The 18,116-nt window shown below is 45.8% G+C and overlaps 9 non-coding genes across 9 annotated transcripts; 5 read left to right on the top strand and 4 right to left on the bottom strand.

The window, feature by feature from the left end:
* Positions 1–1,616: 1,616 nt before the first annotated feature.
* TRNAD-GUC (transfer RNA aspartic acid (anticodon GUC)) lies at positions 1,617–1,688 on the bottom strand. The gene has a single exon. It is a non-coding gene; the product is annotated as a tRNA-Asp (tRNA).
* Positions 1,689–5,975: 4,287 nt separating this feature from the next.
* On the top strand, positions 5,976–6,058 carry TRNAL-CAG (transfer RNA leucine (anticodon CAG)). The gene has a single exon. It is a non-coding gene; the product is annotated as a tRNA-Leu (tRNA).
* Positions 6,059–6,592: 534 nt separating this feature from the next.
* Positions 6,593–6,663, top strand: TRNAG-GCC (transfer RNA glycine (anticodon GCC)). The gene has a single exon. It is a non-coding gene; the product is annotated as a tRNA-Gly (tRNA).
* A 678-nt stretch (positions 6,664–7,341) lies between these two features.
* Positions 7,342–7,413, bottom strand: TRNAE-CUC (transfer RNA glutamic acid (anticodon CUC)). The gene has a single exon. It is a non-coding gene; the product is annotated as a tRNA-Glu (tRNA).
* Positions 7,414–9,820: 2,407 nt separating this feature from the next.
* On the bottom strand, positions 9,821–9,892 carry TRNAD-GUC (transfer RNA aspartic acid (anticodon GUC)). Its single transcript has one exon. It is a non-coding gene; the product is annotated as a tRNA-Asp (tRNA).
* Positions 9,893–11,485: 1,593 nt separating this feature from the next.
* TRNAL-CAG (transfer RNA leucine (anticodon CAG)) lies at positions 11,486–11,568 on the top strand. The gene has a single exon. It is a non-coding gene; the product is annotated as a tRNA-Leu (tRNA).
* Positions 11,569–13,178: 1,610 nt separating this feature from the next.
* On the top strand, positions 13,179–13,249 carry TRNAG-GCC (transfer RNA glycine (anticodon GCC)). Its single transcript has one exon. It is a non-coding gene; the product is annotated as a tRNA-Gly (tRNA).
* Positions 13,250–15,349: 2,100 nt separating this feature from the next.
* Positions 15,350–15,421, top strand: TRNAG-UCC (transfer RNA glycine (anticodon UCC)). The gene has a single exon. It is a non-coding gene; the product is annotated as a tRNA-Gly (tRNA).
* Positions 15,422–16,876: 1,455 nt separating this feature from the next.
* TRNAD-GUC (transfer RNA aspartic acid (anticodon GUC)) lies at positions 16,877–16,948 on the bottom strand. Its single transcript has one exon. It is a non-coding gene; the product is annotated as a tRNA-Asp (tRNA).
* Positions 16,949–18,116: the final 1,168 nt, after the last annotated feature.

Genomic DNA, 18,116 nt, shown 5'->3' with positions numbered 1-18,116 from the left:
TGCCAGAGAATGGAAAGATGTGGCTTCAGGGGGATTTCGATCTTTGGAAGGAACGTCCAGATCCTCCGTCCACTCCAACATAAAAGCTCCTAGGAGCTAAAGTTAAAGCTTCTCTTTGTCTACCAGAGATGCAACCTTCTCAGATCATATCTTGCAGAAGGAAATGACAAACGACTGTAGTGACTTTGACAAGAAAATCTTAAATGAGGTCACAAAGAGTCGGACAGAACTGAAAAATGACCGTATCTCGGGTATATTAGGAACTTCATTGTTCTTTAATTGACGTGAAGTGAGTTGGAGTTTGGGGTTTGAGATGCAGCATCTAACCCTACAACCAGAAAGATGCAGGGGATGTCGGAGGAGAGACATAAAGTTCACTAGTAGATCTAGGGTAGGGAACAACATATCGATAGGCCCAAAGGGGAAGGAATGAAGACAGTAGTGTGCACAGAGCTGATGCAGAAGAGTCTTTACACTTTTCATACTTCATACTCTGCCATGCACTCGCTGGCTCCACAAAGGAACAGAACCTAAACACAAATTCCTCTTGGTTCCCTGGTAGCCACTGTCCTTGCTTGAAGCCCTCAGACCAACTTGTCTCTTGCCTTTTCTGGCAGCCTGTTGTTGCTGCCCCAACTCAGTTACACCTCTCACTTCCCTGTTCCCCAAAGCATCCGCTCCTGCCTTCCGGCTTCCGCTGGATACCACATGGCAGGGGTTCCTCTGCTGCAGCTGAAAGTGCGGGTCGAAGCCGTCGCCAAAGTTAGTAGTGTGGCTGCTGAAAAAAAGAGCAGGTCAGTTAGTGCCCGCCAGCTTTCGGCTGGTTCGGAGGGGATGAAATGATAGCACGGCCGGAAGACAGAGCACACCCGAAGTCTCTTTTGTTGTAGGCCTAAGCCCTCCAGCTTCCCGAGAGCAGCTCGTGAACTTTGCTGGATTTGGTTGTCAGAGCTCTTGCGTCCTGAGTACCCCACTCCATACCTTTATGTCTCTGCTTCCTCACTCGTAACCCTTTTCAAACCCTTTTGTTTTCTTGCGCCTGGATTCTGGTTATGTTGTGTCCACCCGTGTTTGCGTGTGGGTAGGACTGACTGTGTAAGGATGTGGACTTGGCTCAACCTGCAGGTCAGAGCGCATGCGATTGTAAATTGGCATTTGGGACTCGGAGGCAGGAGCTGGGGGCGCTGGACGAAGGCAACCCCGGTGCTTCTCTCGTTGGATCACAGGACAACTGTGAACGGCTCACAGCTTTCGTCGGACACAGAGTCCTTTCTTTTCTTTTGGGGAGAAGGCGAAGGATTGATGGCCAAAGAGGGGAATCCATAAAACTCCCTGTATCAGGGAATCAGGAGCAATCAAGCTCTGAATTTTTCCTGCATACTGATAGAACTGATATTGACTAGAAAAGGGGGGAAGAAAAGGAAAGAAAAAAAAATAACATTCTAAAATAAACATGAGACAGCGATATCCTTGGGTACCTGAGATTGATAAAGGGACAACGGATGAACGATCTTGGATGAAATAGGAGGAGGTTTCTAAGGAGTTTATCTTCACCGGAGCCCCAGCGAAGATGACTCTTTGGCCACTAGGTGGCTTGCGCAAAAAGAACGCTTTTCCTCCCCGTCGGGGAATCGAACCCCGGCCTCCCGCGTGACAGGCGGGGATACTGACCACTATACTAACGAGGAACGATGAAGTACCATTATATAGTTTTTTGTACACATTACTCTTCCTTCATCAGCCTTTCCTTGGACTTTGACAAGTCCTTTGACTTTCCCTTTTCCTTTCCTCTTAGCCTCCTACTTCTGACTTTATTCGAATTAGTCTCCCATTCTCAGTCCCACCCAAAAGCCATCTCCGCAGCCAGCCAACATACCTTTTGTCCATTGTCCTCCAGGACAGACGATTGTCCTTGGGCGCAATTAAGTAGATTCTTTTCCAAAAGAAATTCAACTTCACTTTAGTGCTGCATTTCAGTGTGTTTCACCTCTCTGAAAGTCTCTAGCAGCCCACGGAATTACTTCTCAGAATAACGTTTTTGAAGGTAGAGAATGAAATTCAATACATTAACCATGGGTTTTGAAATAGAGCTTTCAATATCCTTTAAGAAATTAGCCACCCAGCCCTCTTTGTAGTGGCCAGAAACTGGAAACTGAGTGGATGTCTATCAATTGGAGAATGGCTAAATAAATTGTGGTATATGAATATTATGGAATATTATTGTTCTGTAAGAAATGACCAGCAGGATGATTTCAGAGAAGCCTGGAGAGACATGAACGGATGCTGTGTGAAAGGAGCAGAACCAGGAAACTGTTGTATACTTCAACAACAATACTATACAATGATCAATTCTGATGGACGTGGCCCTCTCCAACAATGAGAGGAACCAAATCAGCTCCAATAGAGCAGTAATGAACTGAACCAGCTACACCCAGCGAAAGAACTCTGGGAGATGAGTATGAACCACTACATAAAATTCCCAATTCTTATATTTTTGTCTGCCTACATTTTTTATTTCCTTCACAGGCTAATTGTACACTGTTTCAAAGACAGATTCTTTTTTGTACAGCAAAAGTAACTGTTTGGACATATATTCATATATTGTATTTAACTTGTGCTTTAACATAATTAACATTTATTGGTCAACTTGCCATCTGGAGGAAGGGGTGGGGGGAAAGAGGGGAAAAGTTGAAACAAAAGGTATTGCAATTGTCAATGCTGGAAAATTACCTATGCATAAAATTTTTGTAAAAAGTAATTAAATTAATTCATTAATTAAAATAGCCACCAATACCATTATTAAATCTTGTTTTCCAAGATGATTTGGGAAAATGGAAAATAATCTACCTATTCTGAAATATTCAGAGCAATTCTCTTTGTGGAGGTGAAAAACTGAAAATTCTGGGGATGTCCAACAATTAGAGAACGGCTAAATAAATTGTGGTATATGTTCATAATGGAAAAGTATTCTTTAAAAAAAAAGAAAAAAGAAAAGATGAGCTCAATGATTTTAGAGAGACTCCCACAAAATAATAAAGAGCGAAATGAGCAGATTTAAGAGAATATTTCATACAGTAATAGAAATATTGTTTTTCCACCTCTTTTATATCACATTAAAATCAATTTATATCCACACCCTTTGTCTATGTATAATACTCCTTCTAATTGCCTTAAAGATACACTTCTCAAGAGTTATAAGTATCTTTCCCATGTGAACATTTAACCTTTAAATAACTTCTCTCCTTTCTATTTACTTTTTTTTTTTTGCTTCTCTTGAAGCATATTTTTTTGATCAAAATTTCTGTTTAGTTTTGTTCTGTTTTGTTTTTTTTTTTTGTTTTGTTTTGTTTTTTAACCAGAATGACTGAAACTCCCCCACTTTGGTGAAGGTTCATCTTTTTTTCCAGAAAGACTGTGCTCTGTCCTGCTGGGCAATTGATTTTTGGTTGTGATTCGAGCTCCTTTGCTCTCAAGAATAAGGTATTACAGGATTTAAGATCCCTTATTGTAAAGACTGGTAAATCCTGGGTTAATCCTGACTGTGGCTCCTACCTACATGAATTGTTTCTTTTTGGCAGCTTGTAGAATTTAGCTACAATGTTTCTTGTAGTTTTCCTTGTAGGATACCTTTCAGGAGATGATTGATGGATTCTTTCAATAACTAGTTGAGCTCTGGCTCTAGTATATTTCAGGACACTTTAATGATTTTTTTCATTTTGTATTTATGTGTAAACATTTTTTAATTGCCCCCCAACCCCCCCAAAATTAACCACTTCCAGGATACTAGGGGAAAACTGTCTTAGTCTCATGATATCCTCTAGGAAACTGGGAGTTACTATTGACCAAAGAAGGAATTCCTGGGGAAAGTGAAATGATCAAAGGGGGAGGAAAAAAGGGGATTACCTAAGAAAGAGGAGGGGATTCCAGAGGGCAGTTAGGTGGGGAGATATCTTTGAAAAAGACTGGTGCTCTTTGGGAGCTGAGCCTGAAGGTTGGAGAGTGATGGGCAGGTAGATGATGGGATCAGAAGGGAGAGAACTCTTGGCCCAGGGATCTCACCGACATCCCCTTTGAGCTGGTCTCTTCCCTCTTGAAGAATTTTCATTTCCACTGCAATGCTGACCTGGTCCCTGTCCCCTGCCATCCTCATCCTTACCTGTCAGATGCCCCCCCTGTTTCTGGAATGTCTCTACCAGCACTCTCCTTAATTGGAAATCCCCTCAGAGGTTCTAGGTCTGTCCGAGTTTGCTTTGCCTTGTAGGCCTCACAAGTAGACTTGAAGCTTGCATAACCATTCCCCGGTGTATTCACGCCTAGAACACAGCCTTCACAGAGGCTCTCCTGCTTTGGAAATGTGTATTAGGCAAAGTCAGTTTTCCCTAGTAGATGGGACACCACACAAGAGCAAGGCTCCATTTCTCCCCTCCCCTCTTTTAAACTAGTCGTCTCCACTTGTATCAGCAGCTTTGGTGTTGCAGAAATTGCTTGGGTCCCATTAGATGTTGGGGACCTGCTTGTTGGAAAAAGGGAGTCCTTTAAAGAGTGGTCTCTCTGGGCTGAGCACGTGTATTCCCGAAAGAGACAGAGAAAAGCTAGTGGAGTACAATTGGAGAAGGTCACTGTTCCAGATATTCAGTGCACTAGAGGTGCAGGAGGACTTTGGACAAGTGAGGTAGTTTGCTGTGCTAGACTGAGGGTATGGCATGTGTGAGTGTGGAGTGGCAGGAGGGAAAGCGCCCACAGTTGTGAAAGGGTGTTTCTGGACACATAGACTTTCTTAGCACAGATGCAGGAGGAAGAGGTTAGAGCACATGCAAGGGGCTGGATTAGATGAACTAAATGTGGAACGATGGTAATTTTTTTCTTTTTCTTTTCTTTCTCTCTCTCTCTTTTTTTTGTTGTTATTATAGCTTTTTATTTACAAAACATATGCATGGATAATTTTTCAACAATGATCCTTGCAAAACCTCTGTCCAACTTTTCCCATTCTTCCCTCCCACTCCCTCTCCTAGATGACAGGTAGTCCAATACATGTTAAATATGTTAAAGTATATGCTAAATACAATATATGTATACACATTTATACAGTTATCTTGCTGCACAAGAAAAATCAGATTTAGAAAGAAGGTAAAAATAACTTGAGAAGGAAAACAAAAATGCAAGCAGACCATAACAGAAGGAGTGGAAATGCTATATTGTGGTCCACACTCATTTCCCATAATTCTCTCTCTGGATGTAGTTGATTCTCTTTATTATTGAACAATTTGGAACTGATATGGATCATCTCATTGCCGAAGTTAGCCACTTCCATGGGAATTGATCATCATATAGTATTGTTGTTGAAGTGCATAATGATCTCCTGGTTCTGCTCATTTCACTCAGCATCAGTTCATGTCTCTCCAGGCCTTTCTGAAATCATCCTGCTGGTCATTTCTTACAGAACAATAATATTCCATAACATTCATATACCATAATTCATTCAGCCATTCTCCAATTGCGGGGCATCCACTCAATTTCCAGTTTCTAGCCACTACAAAAATGGCTGCCACAAACATTTTTCCTCATGCGGGTCCCTTTCCCTTATTTAAGATCTCTTTGGGATATAAGCCCGGTAATAACACTGCTGGATCAAAGGGTATGCACAGTTTGATAACTTTTTGAACACAGTTCCAAATTGCTCTCCAGAATGGTTAGTTTCGTTCACAATTCCATCAGTTTTTTCCATCAATGTCCCAGTTTTCCCACATCCCCTCCAACATTGGTCATTATTTTTTCCTGTCATTTTAGCCAATCTGAGAGGTGTGCAGGGGTATCTCAGAGTTGTCTTAATTTGCATTTCTCTGATCAGTAATGATTTGGAGCATCTTTTCATGACTAGAAGTAGTTTCAATTTCTTTATCTGAAAATTGTCTGGAACAATGGTAATCTTGAGATGCCTACAACCAAAAGGGAAAGGGAGAGGGAAAGCGAGAGAAGTCAGGATGGCCGAGTGGTCTAAGGCGCTGCGTTCAGGTCGCAGTCTCCCCTGGAGGCGTGGGTTCGAATCCCACTTCTGACATAAGATTTTTTTTTTGCTGCCTCTTAACGTTTTTGGCTCTACTCAGTGGTGCCCGAGAGGATGAGACAATTTTGCTCATTCTGCTTAGTCCAACGACATCAATACCTTCTCAGCTCTCTTGAACCTCCATATAAATTCCCGTGGATGGAGGAAAGGTGTGTGGGAGAGAGGCTGTGACCCGTTTGAGAACCAAGCTGCATTTTTACTGGAGAGTAGTTTGGAAGATAAGGTCAGGCCAGTCATAACACCTTTTCCCGTGGACGTGGTGTAGCACTGGAAGAACCAGAAAAAAGAGAAGGAGGAAGTGTGGGGGAAAGGAGGCAGAGAAACGTATTGGGGCAGCAGGAGTAGTATGTAGGGGAGAAGACGAAAAGGAAGAGGGAAGTTTAGGGTGAGGAATGTAACAGGGATAAATTGTTGGTTTGGGAAAGCACAAGATATGTTAAATTTTATGTTGCGGCAAAACCTACCCTAGTAAAAATTGATGTGTCTTGGAGGGTCAAAAGCGCCGCTGAGGAAGATGGTGCGTGTTCTGCATGGGTGGTTCAGTGGTAGAATTCTCGCCTGCCACGCGGGAGGCCCGGGTTCGATTCCCGGCCCATGCAAGAGCTGCTTTTTAACTTAGAAGACCGCTCTTGTCCACATTTTGTAGGACTCCCTGACAAGGGAATTCGTATCTCCAGGAAGGAGCACTTTTACTGATCTTGACCAATTTCTCCACCTTTTCTCGCCAGTCCCGAATCCTTACTGTCTCCTAACTTTCACGGACAGTGGGGAAAAGCCTCCTTCTTAGGCACATAAAGAACTAGGCTTTTGGCAGAAGTTGTTGCACCCTGTTATGCCTAGCCTTCCCCGCCGGACTCCTTCCCCATCCTGGCCCCCGCATTTCACTCACCAATTTGCCAAGGGAATAGTTTGGAACGTTTGAAAATATGCTTGAAACTGGTGCGTTTCATCCAGTGGTCTTCAAACTTTTTAATTAGGGAGCTAGTTCAGACTGTGGGAGGACCGGACTATAGTAAAAACAAAAGCTCAGACTCTGTCTCCGCTCTTCAGGTCATTTGCCATAACCCGGAGGGCCGAACAAACGACCTCAGCAGGCTGCATCTGGCCCGCAGGGCGGCAGTTTAGTTTGAGAACCCCGTGACCATTTCTTATTCTGCTTTAGCAATTGATCTAAGGAGAACCAACCGGGATACAATTTGTAGCTAAAGAGTGGGAGTGAGACTGAAAAGTATGCTTTCATATTCAATAGGTCCAGAGAACTGGGTAAAAGCCACATTTTCCCTGACCGGGAATCGAACCCGGGCCGCGGCGGTGAGAGCGCCGAATCCTAACCACTAGACCACCAGGGAGTCGTGAGAAAGCCCTTTTTCACTGTTATACTGACCTTATTCATCACTCACACATCTTCAGTTTCTTCAGAAATGTTTTTGTTGATGTGTGAGAAAAGAGGGGTGAGAGATAAGTTAACACAATGGGTTCCCCAGGCCGGTGTCGCAGGTTTTTAGCCAAATAATTCGCAGTCCCGATCTGCAGGCGAGGTTTTCGGGGGGGGGGGGGGGAAGGGGGGTATTTTCACTGAGAAACAACTTCCTTCAGCGGGCAATTCCTAATAGGAATTAGCAAAGGTGGGCTTTTGGCGAATTTGGGTTTACACTGAGAAATCAGTCAGTGGGCCAGCTCCTGATAGGAATTAGCAAAGGTTTGGGGTACAGAGTCGTTTTTTATGAGCTTTCTATGGTTTGGAGCTAGGGAGCCATTAAGGGCTAATTTTCAAATCAGTAAGGGAGTGGTGGTTGTTTCCCAGACCAGAGTGATTCCCAGATTAATTGGAGGTGGGCGATGCCCGTAGGAAACCAGGTAGCTTTCCCAAGGGATTCAGGTGTGTGGGGATTATTTTTAGGAATTTTCCCAGTCCAAGTGGCTCACCTCCACAAAGGTCAGGAGACACAGTTCTATTACATCACTTTTGGACTCACTGTCTCTTCTGAACTTTCCTGGAATGCTCTCATTTGTCTTTTTATTGTTACTACCAAACCAGGCCTACCGAGCCAGTCGCACCCCTCCTACACTTGAGTCATTCGGCTAAATGGTCTGGTCGGTCTCTGCATCAGGAACCTCTGTCCAGACATTACCAGAGAAGCCGAACAGCGATGCTAAAGGATGGACAGGCTAGATTGGAGCTCGATTTTTGGAAGTAACGTCATGATGGGCAAGATCCAGATCCTTAATCCCGTCTAACATAAAAGTTCCTATGTACCAAAACTTCTCTTTGACTACCAAAGAAAGACACAGCTTTGTAAGACTATGGTTTTCCCTTGCGAAGGGAAGCGGTAAACCACTCCAGTAGTTTTGCCAAGAAAATCCAAATTAGAATCACGAAGGGTCAGACGCAACAGGGAAAAAGAAAAGAAAAAGCACACTTTGCACTTATTAGGGACTCCACAAATTTTGCCCTCCAGATGCCGCATCCAATCCCACAACTAGGAAGATGAAAGATAGATACTGGTAGATGGGATCTGGGGAGCATACCAAGAACGCCCCAGAGGCGTTAAATCAGGAGGGGAAGGAGCGCAGGAGAAGAGTCTTTATATATCCTCTGAGTAGGATTCAATGAAGCAAGAGAAGAGAAAGAGAAGCTGAGTTGGCCGGGAATCTGCCGAGTTAACTGCTACGCTCATCACTTTACCACCAATGCTACCGCCCGGAACTTTCCCTCCGCCAAGGTCCGATGAGATCCTCCGCAGCTCCCCTGCAGTTGAGCCAGCTGGGGTCAGCCCTGTGGTACCGCACCTGCTCTTGCTAGCCCGCTCCCTGGGTCAGACTAGGTTAAGCTCCCTGGCAGCCGCGCTCCATGCCCCAGACTTCAGACGTACATAACTCTCGCCATTTCTGGAAGCCGTTTGCTGCCACAGCTCCGCTACATCTCACAAGGTCAAGTAGTCCCAAGGTTGGTCTCCTAGCTTCTGGGTACCACCCCGAACCATATACGCGGGCGTTTCTCTGCGGAACCTGAGAGTGCGTCATTAAAGCCAAAGGTGTACCTAATCGAAGAGAGAGCTCGGCATACGACCCTCCCGCAGTCCAGTCAGAACCCCTCTGCTCTTGCTGGAGTATTAGGGGATATGAAGCAAGAATACGCTCGAGGAATATGATCTGCTGTCGTCGAAAGCCCAGGACCGCCCCAACACCAGCTCACGAACTATGCTGGATTTAGTTGCCAAAGCTCTTGGTTCCCAAGTGTCGCCCCCACCCCCGCCTCTGCCGCCACCATTCAAGCCTCCCCTCCCGCTGCCACGGAGTTCTGTTGCACCGGGAGGGTCTGGTTATGCTTGTGTCCATCCAAATTAGCGTGTAAGTAGAATTAAGTATCTGGGGATGTGGGCAAGGCGCAATCTGAGGTCCAGAGCGTGCAGCGGTAAATTTGACATTTGAATCGGAAGTCCTCGAAGCCGAGAGTTGGAGCAATGGGAGATGGCAACCTGGGTCTCTTTCCTGCTGTGAGCGCCTCGGCCTCGGCCACAATGAACTTGGGACAGTCTAGATTACCCAAGACTGCAGCCTGGAGGACTGGCGAGCAAAAGCTTCACGAGGGAGAAACAGCAGGGAGATTCCAAGCAGCTTGCCTGTGTTTAGATCCTGGGAAGTGGGTGAAAGGTGGTTTTTGGCAGCCTAATTTGCACAAAGGCTTCTTTTGAATTTGGGCAGATTTCAGTCGCTCCAAAGTGAAGAGGCGCTGGGGTTAAAATGTGAATTATCCTCCCCGTCGGGGAATCGAACCCCGGCCTCCCGCGTGACAGGCGGGGATACTGACCACTATACTAACGAGGAAGCTGCTAGGATGAGTCAGCTTGAAGCCTGAAGTAGCTCCTCCCAGACACTTTGTTCGTTCCCAACAGTCTCTACTTTGGGCTTAAAAAAAAAAATACAGCCTCTTCTCATTTTCATAAAACACCTTGCAGCCCCCTTCCGCCTTCCCCACCTCTGCGGTCTGCCTGACTCCAACCACACTCTAGCTCTCTCGCTTCACGTCGCAGCTACCCACGCAGTCACCACACATGTCTTCTCTCCTATTCCTCCACAAACTCTCCCACAATTAAAGACGCGAATTTACAAAGAAGAAATTCTTCCCTATAGAGTGTGTCTCAGCTCTCTGAAAGTGTCCAGTAACTTATGGACTTTTTCAGGAAGACATTTTTGAATCCATAAAATTAAATCCAGTACCTTTCCAACGAAGCCAAAGATATCGAAATAGAGCTATCAATGCGATTGAGAAAATTTAACCACATTCGAAACTACTAGGGTAAATAAAGCAGACTTCCTCTCACCATATCCTCTGGGTGGAAAAAAAGTGGGAATTGCTATTGATAAAAGGGAGCCAGCCTCTGGGGGAAGTGAAATGGGGGGGGGCGAGAAAAGAGGAGGGGGAGGTGCCGTAGGGGAAAGGGTACGCAGGGCGTGGGAGGGGTGTTGTGTCCGAGAAAGAGCGGTGCTGTCAGGGTGCTGCGCCAGGAGGTAAGTGGGCGATGGGCAGGTGGGTGTTGGGTCGAGACGCAAGAGCGTTTGACTGCTCAGGAGCCGCAACGGCTGCCCCTTTGAGCCGGTCTCTTCCCGCCTGGACATTTTTACTTCCCCTGGAATAATGATCTGGTGTCTCGTTCTTTGCCAAGCCCATCCTTACCCGTCAACCCTCCACTGATTTGGAATGGCCTTTCGCAGCATCCTCTCCTCGGGTGGAAATCCCCTCAGAGCTTCAAGGTCACGCGCAGTCTAAGGTTTGGCTCGCAGGCCTCACAGGGGACGTGACGCTTGCACAACCATTCCTCGATGCGTCTAGTCACGCCTAAGCCGGTGCCTTCTTAGAACAAGAACACCTGTTCCTGCTTTGGAAATATGTATCAGGTGAAGTAGGGCCCAGAACACGGCGTGAGAGCAAGTCCCCATTTTTTCTTTTCTTTTTTTTTCCTTTGATCTGCTTCTACTTGTATCCAGTGTCGCGAGAGCCAGCGCTTGGCTTCCAGCAGGTGCGGGAGACCTGCTGGTTAGGAAAAGGGAGGCCCTGGAAGTATGATGGTCTCGGGGCTGAGCTCGCGTATCCGCAAAGAGACAGAGTCAAGGGGGTGGGGGCGCAGTTGGAGAAGGTCTGGGAGCTGGCGTTGCCGGGAACAAGAGGAACCGCAGGAGGCGAGGCAAGTGAGGGAAGTTCGTAGTGGCGCGGGTCTTGGCGTTTCCGTGTTGTCGTGGAGAGGCGAGCAGAGTCGTGGAAAAGTGCTTCTGGACATGTGTTTTCATAGATCGGACTGCTGCGGGAAGGAGAAGTTAGAGCTCGTGTAAGGAACTAGGTAAGTGAACTGAAAAGTGTGAAACAATGGTATTGTTGTGACTCCTGTCTCCAGAATGGAGAAAAAAAGCTTGTTAGTGTGCGTCAGGATGGCCGAGCGGTCTAAGGCGCTGCGTTCAGGTCGCAGTCTCCCCTGGAGGCGTGGGTTCGAATCCCACTCCTGACATTGCCTTTTAACTTTCTTTGATAATAAAATTCTGTGGCTGGCTGAGAGGAGGGTAGGTACTTAGTTGGCTGATTGTTGACCTTCTTTGTTGAAGACCAAAAGAACATCACTGTATTAGAGTGGATTTTCACTGTGTGCAACCGTGGCTTACAAACCAATTCAAGCTTACAGTGTTCTGTACAAGCAGCAGAGAATTGATTCATGGTTTGTTGCACCTCAGTTTCTGAGGCTGCATTGAGTGCACAATCACCTGCAAACCAAGTCTCATGTTCTAACACTCCCTCCACTTTAATTTTGGCTTGTAGCCATGAATAAGAAATTAAAATTTCATATTAGAATTTTAAGCTCACTCAAATCTAACAGGCCTGAGCTTCTAAATTATGGGAATTTGACCATTCCATGAACTCTATATGTCCTTGACAATAGGTACCAGGAACTAGCCATTCCTGGGAATGTCTATGCTTAGGGCAGTTGGCTTCCTCCCTGAGCATATACAATTGATAAAGAAATACGTCAAGGTATAGACAATATAGAATGGGTCAAAACACCAGATGGTCACGTATTTCTATACATGTATACGTGCCAGACTTCTTGGCTGAAAGCCCTCTTTGTTTAAGAGAGATATATAAGATTGAGAATCTTACTTCTCCACTGAGTCTCATCCGTGGGGAGGGAGGACGCTCCGCCCGGAAAAATCTTTACACAATTCAAGTTGATTGAGGCTGAAACGGGACTCCCAGCCATTTGAGTTTTTGAGGTTCCCTTGAATTGGTGATGTATTCTCTTCCTCTATCTGCTATAATTGTCATGTTGTCAATTGTTCTTATTTCTATTTGTTTGTTTGTGTAAATCTAAATTGTCTGTACCTTGTCTTGTTTGATTAAAACTTTTTACTTTTAATTTTTAATTGAGCTTGAGAGCGTCATTTATAGGAGCGAATCAGAACTTTTCTTTAATATCATAATACAAGCCATTATAAGATAAAGAATTTGCCACCAGTGGGGTGGCTGACTGTGGTTCCATGTTTGTCCGTATTGAAAGCATTTGACAACGGGAAGAAGAGAGAACGACTTGCCAGGTCCCTGACTCCACTTGTGCTGATCCCTTCTCCCCAAAACCTAGGTAGCCTTCACTAAGCTTCTTGTAGGTGGAGGAAGGGTGTGTGGAGGAGAGCAAAGTGCGCCTTTAATGAAGGGGGGGCTACTTGAAAAAGTCCAACAACATAGCTCCAGATACAGAATTTCAGGGCAATCGTAGGTTTCCCTCAGATAGTGGTGTAGAAGTCAGTAGGAGAACGTGGAAGAAGAGAAAAAGGATTAGAGGAAGGAGAAGGAGCAAGAAAATGGAGAGAAGGACCAAGAAAAAGAAAGAGAAAAGGAGGAAGAGGAGAGAGAAGATGGGGAGAAGAAAGAAGTAGGAGAATGGAAGAGTACATAGGGGGAAAGGAAGATGAACCAAGCTTAGGAAGGAGGAGGGACATGAAGTCTAGAAGAATAAGTTTTAAGTTAGGGTGAGGGCTTAGTCAAATTTTGGATTTGAGACATGGTTAAAAATTTTTATCCGGAAAGATCAGAGACGTCAGTGTGCATACGTAATAGTTTGTGTGTCTTGCATGGGTGGTTCAGTGGTAGAATTCTCGCCTGCCACGCGGGAGGCCCGGGTTCGATTCCCGGCCCATGCAAACTGTAGTCTGTTTTGCAACACAAATCCTGTCTGTGCTTTTGGACTCCTACCACAGAACGCTTGCTGCTCTATGAAAAATAGCATAAAAAAAAAAAAAAAAGGCAGCTAGGTGGCGCAGTGGATAGAGCACCAGCCCTGAATTCTGTAGGATCTGATCTCAGACACTTTACACTTCCTAGCTGTGTGACCCCAGGCAAGTCACTTAATCCCAGCCTCAGAAAAAAAAAAAAAAAAAATCAAAGAAGAATAGCATTTCCTGTTCTTGATCATTATCCTCATTCTCTTCTGCTAGCTCTTGTCACTTCTATTTATATACTCCGTGTTACTACTTTACGAAGGCCAGAGATTGATAGTGAGGGGGGAGGGGACTTCCTCCCTAGGCACCTAAAGAACTAAATTTCTGCCAAGAGTTCTTTTTCGTTCCCTTAGTTGTCACATGATTAGCTACATGATTCTCAATTGTGCCTCTGGTTTTCCTTTCTAACTTTGGACTCGCGACGTGGCTAGGGGAATAGAAGCAAGTGAGACAGGGAATAGGAAGTAGCGACTGCAGATAAACAGCAGAAAGAGGAAAGAACTCCTGATTAGCAAAGAAGAATGTTAGCTGACTGGGAACTGAACCCGTGCCGTGGCGGTGAGAGCGCCGAATACTAAACACTAGACCAACAGGTTAGACTGGGGCGTCTGACTATACTTTGTATTACTCATAAGTCAATCTCAATTTCTTCTGGAAATCCATTGGACTCGTTACTAGCCTGTTCCTTGAACTAATTTCATTTGTCTTTCCATCATCACCACCAGTCATGCCGACCATCTAGCGACTACTCTCGTACATTCGAGTTTTTGCCCCTAAATACCACTCCCCCTTCCTCGAAAGAACAGAGAACCTCCATAATAAGAATTCGAATCCCTAACCTGTACCTATCTTTCCCCGACCCCAATATCTCCCGAGTCCATATTTTTCTACATGCCGCCTATCCTTTGATTCCTAGGGAATCTTCATCTGCTCCTTTGTTTCGGTGCAGAGCTTTTCCGTCTTCGCGATCTTTGCTAATACCTGAAAGAATGCCTTTGCACCTCTTCCTTTGGATAAGGAACAATCTGAATGGCTCTTCTCTAGCTGCCTGTTTTTTTTTTTTTTTTTTTTTTTTGTTTTGTTTTGTTTTGTTTTGTTTTTAGTCAATATCTGTTCTCTCAGAGCCCCAGGAGGAACTCATAAAAAACAAACAAACAAACAACAAAAAAAAACTTGATTGGTCCAGATCTACGGAAGCAGGGAGTCTCATTCTCATGGATGTACTCCAGTGTAAGAGAATCTCTCTCCAAATCCTCCAGATTGTCTCACCTACCTTTCCTTCTGGAGCGTGCATAAATATTCATCCAAACTGAGTATGGAAAAGTCAGTGAGGACCTTAGACAAAGACTTAGTGTCTTGTCCCATTTTATAAACTCTGAGAAGTGAGGATTCCCTTCCTTCATCCATCATCCAGGAGGTGACTTCTACACTTTCTTATACAACACTTAATCTCTCTCCTAACCTCCAGTCTCTCATTTCCATCTCCCTATCTTATCTATCTGACCGCCTTAGTGAATGTAGCAGTTCCTTGAATACCTTAAATATCTTAAATATCATGCCTAAAACTGATCTCATGATCTTTTACTCTCACACCTTTCTCTTCCACTAATTGGACAGGGTGTTAGCAATGTCTCAGACTGTCAATCTAGATGTCTTCCTAGACTTTTCAATTTCTCTTACCTCGGTTCCCCCTTCTCTCACCCTACTTCTAATAACCAATATTTGTCGATTCTAGTCTTTTCTATCTTCCTAAGATTTCCCATTTACCTAGTTCCTTCTCCAAGGTATGGCCTTAGAGAGCTGTGTCTTTGGCAGATAAACAGAAAAGAAGTTTTTATTCTGGAGGCAACCAAGGATCTGGGGCTTACCCATCAGGATATTCCTTCCAAAGATGGAGATCGAAGTGAAGCCATGTATGTCAATTTTCTGTCATTCTTATACCATTTCGGCAAGGGGGGGGGGGGGGTCAATCAACTAGCAAGCTGTCATTAGAGGATAGCAGAGAAAACTAGTTTACAACTTGCGTTGGTGGTATAGTGGTGAGCATAGCTGCCTTCCAAGCAGTTGACCCGGGTTCGATTCCCGGCCAACGCAGTATCTAGCTTTTTATCTCACCACGTAGCTAAACGACGTTTTCTACGTTCGCCACTTCTCTTTGAAGTTCAAATACTAATGCGTTTTTGTAAATCTTTCTTCCACTAAATAATCGCTTACATCTCTCTCGGTGTGGCGTTGATTGCGGAGTCTCGAGACCAAAACTCCACTCACTTCAGAGTGCCTACTGTGTACTAGATATGGTCTCTTTTTCTGTCGCTTCCAAGTCTTCGTGATCTCATTTGTGATTTTCTTGGTAAAGATTACGTAATGGTTCCTTCTCCAAGGTATGGCCTTAGAGAGCTGCGTCTCTGGTAGATAACAGTCTTGTGTTTGAGATAGTGAGAACTTGTCGTGGGGGTGAAAGCGACAGAAAAAGAGACCATTTCTAACGCATAGTAGGCACTCCATTTTGGTTCAACCGAAGTGAAGTGAACTTCCTTTGCTATCTTCCACTGACAGTCAATGTAGCTCTTCTGCAGATTGGCCAATTAGGGCCGGCAGCCAGAGCCCAGCGCTCCTGCACCGGCACTTACTAGTCTGTGCGCGCGCTGCTCCGCACCAAACTGAGGCCACCTAGAACTCCTTTAGACCTCCTGGCAGCCGCTCTCCTTCCCTACAGTCTTCAAGCCCAACATGGCTCCAGCCATTCACGTAAATCTGTTGCTGATCCAGTTCCACCACACCTCTCCCGCTCAGGTTGTTCCAAGCCTCTGGTCCTAGCTTCAGGGTAACCCGTAGACCCGTACCTTTTTTTTTTTTTTTTTTTTTTTTTTTTTTTTTTGCTAAAGACAAACTAGCTGTGTGATCTCGGCACACGCCCTCTCCTGCAGCCCAGCAAATCGTGTGGTCTAATTGTGGGACCTTGAGAAGCTGGAGCGCGGCGGGGCGACCAAACCCGCACCAAAATTCAAACCTTTCGAGCGCTCCCTCTGGTCCCCCACTGCCTGCCTGGCCCATATCAATCCTTCCTTCTCCCTGCCTCCCTGCCTCCCAATTCGCTTGAGTCCGGCTTCTGGTTATGCTGTGAACACACGAGTTTACATGTGAGTAGAACTGTCTGGGGACTTGGGCTAAGGGCAAGAGCAGGAGTGCTTGCAGTTGTAAAGTAGGCCTTCGGGTCGGAGCTTCTGGAAGGCGGGAAATGGGGCGCTGGGCGATGGCAAGCATGGGCCCTTTTGCTGAAGTGAACGACTCACAGCTTTGATCTATTGGTGATTTTAAAGGGAGATAATCCTCCATAGATTATACAAATTTGAGGAGGAAATTGCCTTTGGTTACTTGAACTTGGAATGGGGCAAAACCATTTCGGGGGAAACAGCAGGGAGCTTTTAAGCTGCTTGTGTGTGTTTAGCTCCTAGGAAGTTGGTGAAAGGTGGTTTTTGGCAGCCTAATGGCTTTGAGTTTGGTCGCCCCAAAGTGAAGAGGCCCTGGGTTTAAAACATACTTTTCCCTCCCCCCGTCGGGGAATCGAACCCCGGCCTCCCGCGTGACAGGCGGGGATACTGACCACTATACTAACGAGGAAAGTACGGGCATAATCGCTTGCAGACTCAAGTAGTTTCTTCAAGACACTTTGCTCGTCCCCTACACTCTCTGTTCTGGGCTTTTTTAGGGAACACAGATTTCTTGCACTTTCAAAAAATACCTTGCAGCCCCCTTCCGCCTTCCCTACCTCTGCGGTCTGCCTGACTCCAACCACACTCTAGCTCTCTCGCTTCACGTCGCAGCTACCCACGCAGTCACCACACATAGTCTTCTCTCCTATTCCTCCACAAACTCTCCCACAATTAAAGACGCGAATTTACAAAAGAAGAAATTCTTCACCATAGCGTGTGTGTCTGCCTCTGGGTCTGAACTCTCTGAAAGTCAGGAGAGCATTTTCGAATCCATAAAATTAAATCCAGTACCTTTCCAACGAAGCCAAAGATATCGAAATAGAGCTATAATTGCGATTGAGAAAATTTAACCACATTCGAAACTACTAGGGTAAATAAAGCAGACTTCCTCTCACCATATCCTCTGGGTGGAAAAAAGTGGGAATTGCTATTGATAAAAGGGAGCCAGCCTCTGGGGGAAGTGAAATGGGGGGGGGGCGAGAAAAGAGGAGGGGGAGGTGCCGTAGGGGGAAGGGTACGCAGGGCGTGGGAGGGGAGTTGTGTCCGAGAAAGAGCGGTGCTGTCAGGGTGCTGCGCCAGGAGGTAGGTCGGCGATGGGCAAGTGGGTGTTGGGTCGAGACGCAAGAGCGTTTGACTGCTCAGGAGCCACAACGGCTGCCCCTTTGAGCCGGTCTCTTCCCGCCTGGACATTTTTACTTCCCCTGGAATAATGATCTGGTGTCTCATTCTTTGCCAAGCCCATCCTTACCCGTCAACCCTCCACTGATTTGGAATGGCCTTTCGCAGCATCCTCTCCTCGGGTGGAAATCCCCTCAGAGCTTCAAGGTCACGCGCAGTCTAAGGTTTGGCTCGCAGGCCTCACAGGGGACGTGACGCTTGCACAACCATTCCTCGATGGGTCTAGTCACGCCTAAGCCGGTGCTTTCTTAGAGGCGTTCCTGCTTTGGAAATATATATATATCAGGTGAAGTAGGGCCCCAGAACACGGCGTGAGAACAAGTCCCCATTTTTCTGTTTGAATCCTCAGCTCCGGTGTCGCGAGAGTCAGAGCTTGGCTTCCAGCAGGTGCGGGAGTC

Source organism: Sminthopsis crassicaudata, chromosome 4 (assembly GCF_048593235.1).
Source record: "Sminthopsis crassicaudata isolate SCR6 chromosome 4, ASM4859323v1, whole genome shotgun sequence".
Classification (NCBI taxonomy): Eukaryota; Metazoa; Chordata; class Mammalia; order Dasyuromorphia; family Dasyuridae; genus Sminthopsis; species Sminthopsis crassicaudata.
This window is presented reverse-complemented; position numbering and strand designations above follow the sequence as displayed.